The sequence below is a fragment of the Macrosteles quadrilineatus genome, unplaced genomic scaffold (assembly GCF_028750875.1).
Source record: "Macrosteles quadrilineatus isolate MER2022 unplaced genomic scaffold, UCM_ALF_1.0 Scaffold_3__2_contigs__length_128488019, whole genome shotgun sequence".
NCBI classification, from domain to species: domain Eukaryota; kingdom Metazoa; phylum Arthropoda; class Insecta; order Hemiptera; family Cicadellidae; genus Macrosteles; species Macrosteles quadrilineatus.
The window spans coordinates 100,798,204-100,809,984 of record NW_026542596.1 but is presented as its reverse complement, the minus strand read 5'-3'; the positions used below and the strand labels follow the sequence as shown (position 1 = coordinate 100,809,984).

At 32.9% G+C, this 11,781-nt stretch overlaps 1 long non-coding RNA gene across 1 annotated transcript; it reads left to right on the top strand.

Annotated features, from left to right (window-relative positions):
• The first annotated feature begins 3,386 nt into the window (after window positions 1–3,386).
• LOC128991007 (uncharacterized) lies at window positions 3,387–8,509 on the top strand. The gene is made up of 3 exons (XR_008490584.1): window positions 3,387–3,670; window positions 6,966–7,128; window positions 8,353–8,509. It is a non-coding gene; the product is annotated as an uncharacterized LOC128991007 (long non-coding RNA).
• Window positions 8,510–11,781: the final 3,272 nt, after the last annotated feature.

The window sequence follows — 11,781 nt, the reverse complement described above, 5'->3', positions numbered from 1 at the left end:
TAAAATGGCGATTGCCGTATGTACGAATAAATAAATAACCAAACTTGTTGATAATGAAAAAATCGAACGAAGGTTTTTACTAATCGAAAAAGTACCTAGTTCTGTTCATAAAATAAAACTAGAAATTGCTTAAATTCAATTTGACGTTTGAATGGTATACAAAATTTGGTATAAACGTGTAAACCTACATTTATTCGAACGAGTTCGCAAACCAGCATGATCGGATTACGTGATCGGGGGTTTATGGGGGGTTTTATGGTAAAAATAGGCTTTTCCCATTTTTGGCCCTAAAAACACAAGATTTCATTACCTATTTCTTTCCAAAAACCAATTCGTAGAGCTTAAAAAACAAATAATTTAGTATATTGAAGCGTTATTGTGCGCCTAATGGTTGCAGAAAAAATTCCGAAAAATTGTAAATTTTAAATTACTTTGTTATTCTTATGGAGAATAAGCAAGAATAAGTCAACTGTTGTAGTTTGCTTGTTTATGAACATATTTTGATCAAATTTGGAAAATACATTCATTTCTTACTATACTATAAACATAAAAAAACACTTTTTACCCTCCCTGTTGCAGCATACCTAAGTACTCGTTAAACTAATTCTATTTAAATAGGGAATAATGTGATATTTTAAAGGAGGCATTTTTAGTGTAAATCCAATCAGGCTAATGGAAATTCGCTTAGTCTGCAGGTTTGCTGCGGCGGGGGTATTTGTTTTTACAAAACCATCTTTATCCTCTTACCCAATCGGTGGCCTGAATTCGGTCATCATGTGACTTTGTTGTCATTTTGGCTCTGTCGTCTGACTAGTGGCTGAGATCTTCACTTTCAAGCAAGCAAGAAAGATGCAATTGCTCAAGACAAGATGACGATGACAGTTTTGTAGTTTAAAGGGTACTCTTGCTCTTAAAGTACCAATAAATTAACTTGAAAGATGTTAACATATAATTTTCTCACTTTTCATTTTAACAATAGTTTAGAGAACGTCTAATGACCTGTACTTCTGTATGGTAATTCTTTTACTGTAAAATATAAAAAATTCATGAAACTGTTTTTTATAATTTTGTAACTTTTCCAGTACCACCTCACTTAGAAAAATATACGAGGACATATTAAGGTTAATTAAGGCCATATTATTAGGTCTATTATCTTAATATTTTGTTGTATTGTTTAAAAACCAAACTGATTAGTGTTATGCAATCCTAGTGTATGATGTCTTTCCAAAACCAACTTTATCCATAGGCGTCAGAGCAAAACTAACTTTATCCATTTGTGTCAGGGTCAGGGCAAAACTTACTTTATCCAAACTTAAAACTTATTTTTCTCAAAAACTACACATATTCGGACGAAAAGGCATGCAATAATACACAAAGACACACATCTTTCACTTCGGATGAAACAAAACATAATAATTTACTGTCAGGATAGTTAATGAAACGTTTTTTTTTCATTTCCTGAAAATTTTAAAGATAAGGATAATTGATAATGTGAGTTTTGGAATGGACCACCTCAAGTGTTAATTAGTTATAAAATAAATCAAGAAAACAATAATTATTTACAAATATTCCTGGGTAAAATCTTTTTCATTTGTCCAATTATGTAAGCTGTGGCTGTGAGTAGGCAAGTTTCAAACAATAACGTTGTAATTATACACAATACGTTAATAGGTGTAGTAATTGTGCCAGAATTCATTTTTCTACAATGACTCTGGACTCTGCTCTAGATGGAATAATACAAATGATTGTTAAAATTACAGTTTTGGCAAGTAATCTTTTTTACCTAAGCAGAGAAAATCATAACACGATGTTGACTATTTTAGATATATCAAAATAGATAGCATGATGGAAAATAACCGCCTATTCATATTTGATTAATTTAAACCTCTTAGTAGGAACAAAGCCATTTGAAAAATGAACTCTTAAAAATGTTTTAATCTATTTCTTAATCTGAAAAAAGATTTAATCTTTATTTTTTACTCATCACTAAATTAGTACTACAGTATAATTTGATACTGAAGTAAAAATGATAAAATTCTTCTGGGTAGCCTACACCAGCAGTTACCTACTTCCGGCGGTAAAATTCCAATGTCAGGTTTATTAGGTTTTTGATTAGTTAACTGTTAAATAAACCGTGAAAGGTGTGTTGATTGAAATAAATAATAATTTACCGGTCCTAAAAGTTCCCTGCTGGAAATCTACCCCCAGTCAATATGACGTAGGCGTTTTTTCATGGGACAAATTTCCGGGGGTAGAATTCTGGCGACCTGTACTGAAGTAAACCAAAATCAATTATTTATGACTTTCAATGCTATTCTCATGTAGAACATTTCACTTATATCTAATTTTTTGTTAACATTTAGGGTATTCCACTATTTTTCCCATCACAGAGTAAAGACCTGCTTTAATTTGAGCCATCTTCCATCTTTCTACGACTTTCCAGGCTCCCACAATTTTGACGCAAAGAATCGCTTTACGTAATTAAATTTATGGATAAAATTGATGTCATTCAAATCCAATCAACTCCTAAAACTTTTTTTTATAAGAGATGATTTTTTTATCTGTCACATGTATCCATAATAAAACCAAAAAAATCATAGGCAGCCACAGCTTTCCTAAATAAACTAACACCTCCTCAAATTAAACTAACAAATTTGCCAATTAAAAGGAAATGTGACTAGCAAAGTGAGTGAATGGAAAAACAAAATAACACATCCTAGTTATCAGTGATGAGTACTCAGCAGAAAACAGTCAGCATAGCACCCAATGATAACCTGTTGGTAACACTGACTGGGTATATAAGGTTGGCAGACCTGACAAAGCCTCACAGACAGGAGTAGCGCATCAACATGCGGACTCCGCTGGTACTTTGTCTCTTCCCATGTAGCAAGCAATGTATATAATACGTAAATATTCGGGATTAAGGTATAACCAACGTATTTGTATTAATGATACAGATAATATGCATATTATATACCAATATGAAAATACGGTTTCATCCAAAATAAATTTTGCATAAAATACTGTAAAATGAAGAAACAAAGTGTAAATTTTCACCTAAATGTTGTTTTGAGGGCATAAATTAACTTTCGAGAATGCAGTAAAATAAGTAAAGGTATTGATGATACAGATAATATATGTATTTTATATCAATAGAAAAATACGAAAAAAATTGTAGTGTGTTGTATTTATTTCCCTGCATTTTTTCAACATCCTGTGTAAAATGTATTTGTAACACATACTGTACTATAATATTCATAGATGATGAACAAAATATTCTGCCGCGCGAGATACCCGAGTCTCTGCGTTTTCATAGGTTCGACGATGTTCGCTGATGCATTATGGGAGCAAAACAGCGGGGGTCAGCGGGTCAGCATCCGATCCGCCACCGCCATATTGTTTGTCTTAATGTCTTTGTCTCACAACTCACAACAAACGTTGTCCTTGTGGCTGTGTTTAGAAGTTAAGTAATCCAAAATTCCCTTTTGTTCTACTAGAGCATCTACTTCTGATTTTCAGTGTTACACGTGAAGAATTCGTTGTTTTGTTATTATTTACTTATTAATTAGGTCTATTAGTTACTTTTTACATTATATTCTTTAAGATTTGCGTTACATCTTCGACTTTTTAACTTCAGTGGCGATTCGACTAACTTGAGTTAAGGACTAAGGTAAGTTACACAAATTATTATCGTTAGGCCTATTGTAAGGTATTAAAAAAGAGATTTAGCATATGTTTTGTTAATAACTCGAATGGTGGTAATCTAATTTAAATACTTTATAAGTGGAAATAGGTTACAAATTAAGTTAGCCTTCCTAACCCCTTAAAAACTCTACGGATGGAGGCTCTTTTAGGGAAAAATTAGGCTGTAGTTTACAAAACTAAGGAAGCCAACTTCAGGAGATAACCTAGACCTAATTCATTGCAATATGTCCTTGGTCTGAACTAATTTAGCTTGGAGACAAGCTAGGCCTAGGTCTACTTAACAAATACCGTAGCTAAACTTATGCCTAAGTTACTTAGAACCTGTCATAAGTTAGCCTAGGCCTAACTTACAGTTAAGACTAAAAATGATGTTAATTGGTAAGTTTATGTTAAAATTCAGGCCTAGTCTTGTAGGCAGATGAATATTTTAAGACCAGAAGGGGGTAACTTAACTTACAGTTCCGAAGAGAACCTGTGATCTGTGAACAGATGGATGACTTAATAATAAATATCTTTGGTAAGTTAAATTAAATGTTTATTCTTCTTCCCAATGTAAACATCAAATTGACCTATGATTTTTTTTGCCTACGTTTCTATCGATATTAACTAGCCTATGAGCATATTTAACCACAAACAAAATATAGCCTGAGACGGTAACTTACTATAGCAAAATATAGCCTAACCTATTTAATGAAAAAGCAACAAAAGAAAACATAAAGTTAGCCTCTTAGGCCTATAACTTAATGTATAAGCTAACTGGGAAAATTAAAGTCAATGCAACATTAAAGTTAGACCTAACTAGGCCTAAACTTAGGCCTAGGCTAGGCCTATGTTAATATTTATAAAAATATTGATAAATCGTTATTGATCTGATAACTTAATAAGATCGCAGGTTCTCTGCGGAACTGTAACCCCAGAAGGCTGCAGCTTTATAATGAGGCCTACGTCCTTCAAAACTATCGAAAGGAAATGTCCAACAAATAACTTAAGGTGCCGCATTTGCGATCAGTAGGTTATGGTTAGGTTAGGTTTAGCTACCGGTATGTTTTTTTTTGTTTACGATTAACTTAGGTCTAACTTATGAAACAACATCGCAGCTACGTTTAGTAATTAATAAACTTGAACGAAAGTTTGCATAAGTCAAGAGTAATTTTTATCAAGGCTTGGCACATAATAGCCTAAGGTACGATTTATTTATAGATGGCACTTTGAAGGGTAACAACGCTATCAAAATGTATATCAAATATGCCTATGACATCACAGCTGTCTTTCTAAGATCTAGGGATGAAAGTTTTAACTTACCCAGTACCGCGGTTAAAAATGGGCCCTGGTCCAGGGGCGCAAGAGTTTTTTTTGTTTTGTTGGGTGCGCTAGTAACAGACACTAATTGGAAAATATCTGAAACCTCCTCACTTCGTCTTCCACTCATGACTCATCACTGCCACTGTTTGCATATTAGGCTTATCATTAACTATACTTAATCGTCTGTCTTTATTTGTAGGCTAGGCCTATTAATTTGTTATGTCCTTTTTTCATTATACTCAATGTCAGTTGCTTTTGTCAAATGGCGAGAAACTTATTACAGTATCAATTTGTTAGCAAGTAAAGATACTGGCCGTGTATTTGCTTATGATTTTATTTACGTTTGAAGAATGTTATTTTACGTTGGAATATCACACCCTTTTTCTGTGAAATGAGCAAAAAACCAAGTGGCAGTGAGTTTAGAAATAGGGCGACATAAAAGATTCGTACGGTAAAAGTGTTACAAAAAGTTCCTAAAATAAGTAGCCTAGTTTTTACGGTCATTAAAATCATTTAGGCCTAAATGATGATGTGTACAGAAAGTGATGTAGGTAAATCTGAAAATGAACTTTGATGATGTTAAGTTATTGACGAGTTGGCCGAAAAAAATGTAGAAATACCCCCGCCGCAGCAAACCTGCAGACTTAGCGAATTTCCATCTGCCTGATTGGATTTAAACTAAAAAGTCTCCTTAAAAATATCACATTTATTCCCTATTTAAACAGAATTAGTTTAATGAGTACTTAGGTTTGCTGCAACAGGGAGGGTAGAAAAGTTTTTTTTAAATGTAAAATATTAAAAGGTACTGTGGTTTATTAAGCCATTTTACGGTATTGACTTTTTGGAGTTTTAAATGTTTGCAATTATAACTTATATAAATTAAAACTATGTTTTAATTCACACTTTTTTACAACTAAACCAATTTTACTTTTAAGAACGCACCATTGGAATTATAAGTGTGTACGGTATGTAAGTAACAGTTAAACTTTAATTGATGGTTTACGTTTTTAGTTACTAAGCGGGTAATTCAATTAACAATCAAAAGTAAACACAATGAGTCTTCTTATATTTGTTAGGCCTATATTGCAGATGCGCGAGCAACTCATAAAATGTCTATATTCATTTTATAATTCAAATCAATGTCGGCAGGGTGGGGGGGGGGCTATGAGCGCAACTATGACTTGGCCCCATAGGTAGCGTATCACATAACTGACCGCGGGCCTGAACTTACCCCCGAGTGTAGATATAACTTAACCTAAAAATACAGAGGAGTGTGACGGCTGGGACTGAACCTGCTAAGGGAAAAACTTAAGAATTGAACTCACAGTCAACTGTGTATAAAATATAATTTGCCCGTTGATTTTCAGTGGCGTAACAGAAGGGCCCGCAATGCGGGGTGCCCGGGAGCTGGGGGGGGAGCGGTGGGCAGAGAGACCCACTAATTTGTTTAGGGTACCACTCTTTTTATGATTAATCTGTTTGATCATTGTATCGGTGGTCCTAAAATAGCTCTGGGGGGAGGGGGAGGGCGATTCACTATGTTGAATCGGTGGTCTAAAAATAGCTCATAAGAGGGGGGCCCAAAAAATAAGTTTACAGGGGGGCCCGTAAAGATTTGTTACGCCACTGTTGATTTTGTTGTGCTAAATAATGTATGGAATCTCGAACGTTTCTTTTTCTAAATGCTGGGCCCAAATACACTACTTTACTTCTTTGCATTTGCCCGATTTTGAGCAACATGTAGGCTAGGCCTACACTAGTTTATTATAAATGAAGGTCCTATAATCTAAGCTTCTTACAAACAGATTTGTAAACTTAAACTTTTCTGCCATCCTTGTTGAAAATAATAACATACCGTACCTTTAAACAAAAAAGCTTTTTATAAAACACCAGACTTGTTAAACTAATATAATAGTAATAGAGGTTGAAGAGTTAAGCATTTTTATAATGTGTTTCAGGTCAGTTATCTTCGCACGGTTGGCGGGGCCAGTGTTGAGGACTCAACAAGACGGATCCTTGTAAGACTATTCAAAAATGAGCTTGCGAGAGAATTTAGTTGGGAAGGAAGAGGAGGAAAGAAGTGGAGTCTGCAGAACTCTGCACTGGTGCAGTTGATTTGCCGTAAGTTTTTAACATTTGGTTTATAATGTTACTTTTATTTATTCTTTCAATGATAGGCCTATATTTGACATTTATTTATTTTTCTATAAAGTCAACTCAACCAAAGTAAGTAATTTATTTTTTAACCCTGTTTTTACCATCATAAGTTTTATTATTTAACTAATAATTGGTATGTACATATACGTCATACAGTAGCCTACATTTACTTCATACCCCCACTTGAAAATGCCATTCTGGCGAAACATCTTGTTATTCTTTACATACATTTTTAGCAGTATGGCGTAAAGTTACGTAACAATTATTAGTCAATAAAAAGGTTCAGGGGCTAGATCAATGGATTTTAATTATATTAATTTATCATCTTATAATTAATTATCATAGGCTATATGATATTAATTTATGATGTTACACACATTTTTTGTCTGTAGAATGTACCGTACCTATCCTTTTTTTCTGCACTGTACTCTTTAAACCTCTTCAATCCTTTGATTTCTTGATTGCAACTTGTTAGTTTAGCTCAAAAAGAAACGATTTTGCTTAATTCAGTGCGGCAGGCATTCCAACAGGCGCTCGCCAATGGCGGCGAAGCCCCGGCGCGGTGCCGTACCAACAGCAAACGCAATTGGCATTCAAATATTTCAATCTGACCAAAAACAAAAGAGCAGCGGCGATTGTACTACGATACCCCGAGATTGAACGTAGTTCCCTAAAACACCCAAAGGTAGCAGCACTGCCTGGATCAGTAGTCAGTGGCTTTGTAATATGGCTTGAAGAGAGAAAATCCCCAAAACCGGTACAAAAGCATTGTCAGACGGGATTTTACGGGAAATTTTAGTACCAACCTACACCAAAATAAAGCTTACATTCTAAGCTACGGGCTAGCAACGATTTTAACGTTCCCCGGCAATGGCTGAGCGCATACTGAACTAATGTAGTGGGGGTTGCGCAACTACATCAATTGATGTAGGCCGCTCGTGTCGCGACTACATCAATTGATGTAGTCGGCACTAAACGTGTTAAAAAAATGTTAAAAATGAAAACGTTAAAAATGAAAACGTTAAAAATGAAAACGTTAAAAATGAATTAATCTAAGTTTTACCATCAAGAAAACAAAGGATTGATTACCAAAAGATATGTTGCTCTAAGCGTGAATCTTGTGCGTACCCTAATATTACCTTATACACAGGAATACAGACATTGACACAAGTGTGAATTTTGTTTCAGGTGTAGTTCGTCAACAACACCCGTCCTCATTCGATCTCACAACGTTTGAGAAAAAAACCAGCGAATGGTTACGCCAAGCAGGAACAAGGATTTATGTCAAAAATAAAAATTTAGGCCTACCGCAGATGATCAATTAAATAGTTTTTTCTTGACATTTCTTCATTGTTTCATTAATATGTTCCTTTAAAAAGTGTGTTAATAAACAACAGAAACAATTTTATAAAAACAACTTTTATACTTGAATGTATTAGGGTACTTGTGATTACATCTGAACAAATATTTTTACTCATTTTTTGTATTTTTGTGCAATTATTTTTTGTTTTTTTATTGTGCAAGTATTTTTTGTGCACAATTTAGAATAGGTCTAAAAAGTTACTACAAAATCTATTATTATTTGTTGAGCCTAGCCTTCTTGTTTACTCACATTAAATAAACAACAGGGAAAATGGGAAACTAAAAAAACAACATTTTCATGTAAGAATAAGATTCAGTTAAAAAAAACTAGAAATTATTCATCAGTTGTGAGAAGTGAGTTAGTATTTTTTTTTACACTTTCAGTTGTTATAATCATACTGTATTATTATTATTAATAATAAGTTATTTTTCTAAACTATTTCAACTTAATCTTCTTAACATTCAAGCTAGTTATTACTATTAATTATTATCAGCTGAATAATGCTTGGTAATATAAACACTAATGTAATAATTAACATTATTATTTACTTTTTTAGTGCAAATAAATGCACTATCCAAAATGCTTGTTAAGTGGTACCTATTCTCAACAAGGTAATTTAATAAGTTTTTCTCAAATAATCTTCAATGTACGATAATTAAAAAAATTTAAAGCTGTCTTGGTCTAATATTTGTTAAGGTAGTTGCCATATTCTTTATCTTCCCTACTTCATTAAAACACATATTCTTTAAAGGTAAAATCATTTGTTTTTTTGTGGCTGCTACAATTTTTAAGGAAGTCTACAAAAATTGCATAATTCTCTCATATGCTAGTGTGTGATAGCTAGCCTACACCAACAATATAACATTACATTTTGCATACTGTATTGTAATGATGTAGTAACTGTAATAGGTGCTCTTTCCCCTTCTAGACTTTCACTAGGGCCCATCTGGTTCACCTTAGGAGCCTCGGATGTGATCCGTACCCCGAGGTCCTACGGGCCTGCTTCAGATGAAACTACTGAACAGCAGTAGGTTGTCCCTAAACTAGATCAATTATGTATTTACCTGACAAATCACAAAACACATATTTCTAATGAAGACTTAAAATATTGTTTTACCATCATACAACACACCAACCCTCATGACACATAGTTCACCTCCCATAACAAATGCCTTCAAAGAAAACTGTTAGTAAAAATCAATGTATATAATTTTATATATTGATTTTTATGACAATTGTATTTTGAGCCACTTTTTATTAATATGGCATCAAATATGTATCATCTATGTATAAAATATGTATTTTATACATTTAAGGTATGCATCAATTTCTATCAAAATTTACAGATTATATACAGATGTATAATATGTATCATATCTGTAGTTGGATCCTTATACAATATGCAAATAATACATATTTAGGTGGGACATATTTACAGATACAATCTGTATTGTATACATTTCTATACAGATTGTATACAAAAGCTATACCATGCCGGTAGGTAAATTATACGTATTATATACATATTTGTGCTACTTGGGTTAGGTGAGTCGATTTCTTGAATGCCCACCTAAACTTCACAAATAAAGACGGTTTAGTCTTATTAAAAAATCTGTTATTTTAAATTTAAATTCTTTATTGTTTTAGGGTAGAAGTGTTATTTACATTTTAGCGAATTTCCCATAATAGGGAATTTTCCATAATATTATACCATAGGTCTCATGACAGGACCTAGACCCTGTACCTATTTACTTTTTTGTTTTGATGTCGTTCAAATTCATATATATTCGTGGCGGAACGGCGTTCCAGTACCTCTCTTTTGGATGGATAAACAAATTAGCATAAATAGGTATATATTTACTAATCACATTAAATAGGTTACAGTTCCGGCACCTATTTTCATAAATCGAGCCCCGTATATATGTCCGTTAGTACAAAAACTTGAGTAAAATTATCTGATTTTGATGAAAATTTATTTTTATTCAAACGAGTTCGGGAACCAGCATGACCTGGCCATGGGAACGGAGGGTACGTGAGGCTTTAGAGGGTAAAAATAGTTTTTTCCCATTTTTTACCCCAAAAACAAAGGATTTTGCAATTTTTTTCCAAACTATTTTGTTGAGCTTAAAAAAAGTTTAGTATATTGAAGCATTGTTATATGCCTAACAATCACAGAGTAATAAACTAATGTAAATATTAAATTCCCATGCTATTCTTAAGATTTTTTTTTCGAATTTGAATTTGAATTGAATTGAAAAATTCTTTATTGCTCAATGTGGTACTGTAATATATAGTTGTTGTAAACAATCACAATAGTATTGAACACAATTTTCTGGTTATGGTATTTATACAAATATGCCTATATACTTAAACAGAATTTTTTAAACCTTAACTGTTTACAAAACATGAAAATAGAATAAAAGAAATCACAGAGCAATACAGCTCTGAGGTTATAAACCTGTGCTAGGATCTTTATTTGAAACTTACACAAACTCAGTATAGTAGGGTAGAGAGTGCCTGTCCGGAATCAGTACCATAGTTATACTACACATACAGTATATTTAAATAACATAAACGTGGCTTCTTCACATGAAACAATATTAACTTCCTTAATTCTTAGGTCTTATTTAATTACTAGGCATTGTTTAAAAAAACTATAACTATAGACTACAACTAGCAATGAAAAACACTATGCCCTTTATATAGGAGTAGAAAAAAATTGATTAATGTCATTATAGTTAAGTAAGTAGTTACGTATCATTTTATTGAATTGGTTCTTGTTTTTACACTCTTTAATATAGTTTGGAAGTAGATTATAAAACTTTGGTGCTAAGTAGAAAAAATATTTTTTGAAAAGGGATAAATTGGGTTTGCGGAACATACATTTTACCCACGTTCCTTAATGTGATATTGCTCTGGTTCATTCTGTTTGTATTACATATGGTCTGAATACGTAATGACTCACTTTCTACTCTCGTTATGAAATATAATATTAAGGTTTGAATTAGTTTTTAAATTTATTATCTAATGTAATAATAATCATTAATGTTTTTGTTTTATATTCCAGTTGCTGTTGCTGCTCAGGCAGAGAACAGTAAGTATTAATTTTATATCCCTATGTTAATGTAATAAGAGTAATTAAGAGTAAATACTTTGAAAACACACTCTGTGGATTGGCCACATTATGTTATATATTAAAAAACTTATCACAGCTGGCCTGACCCTTGACCAAATTACACACGGTTGGTAGGTAC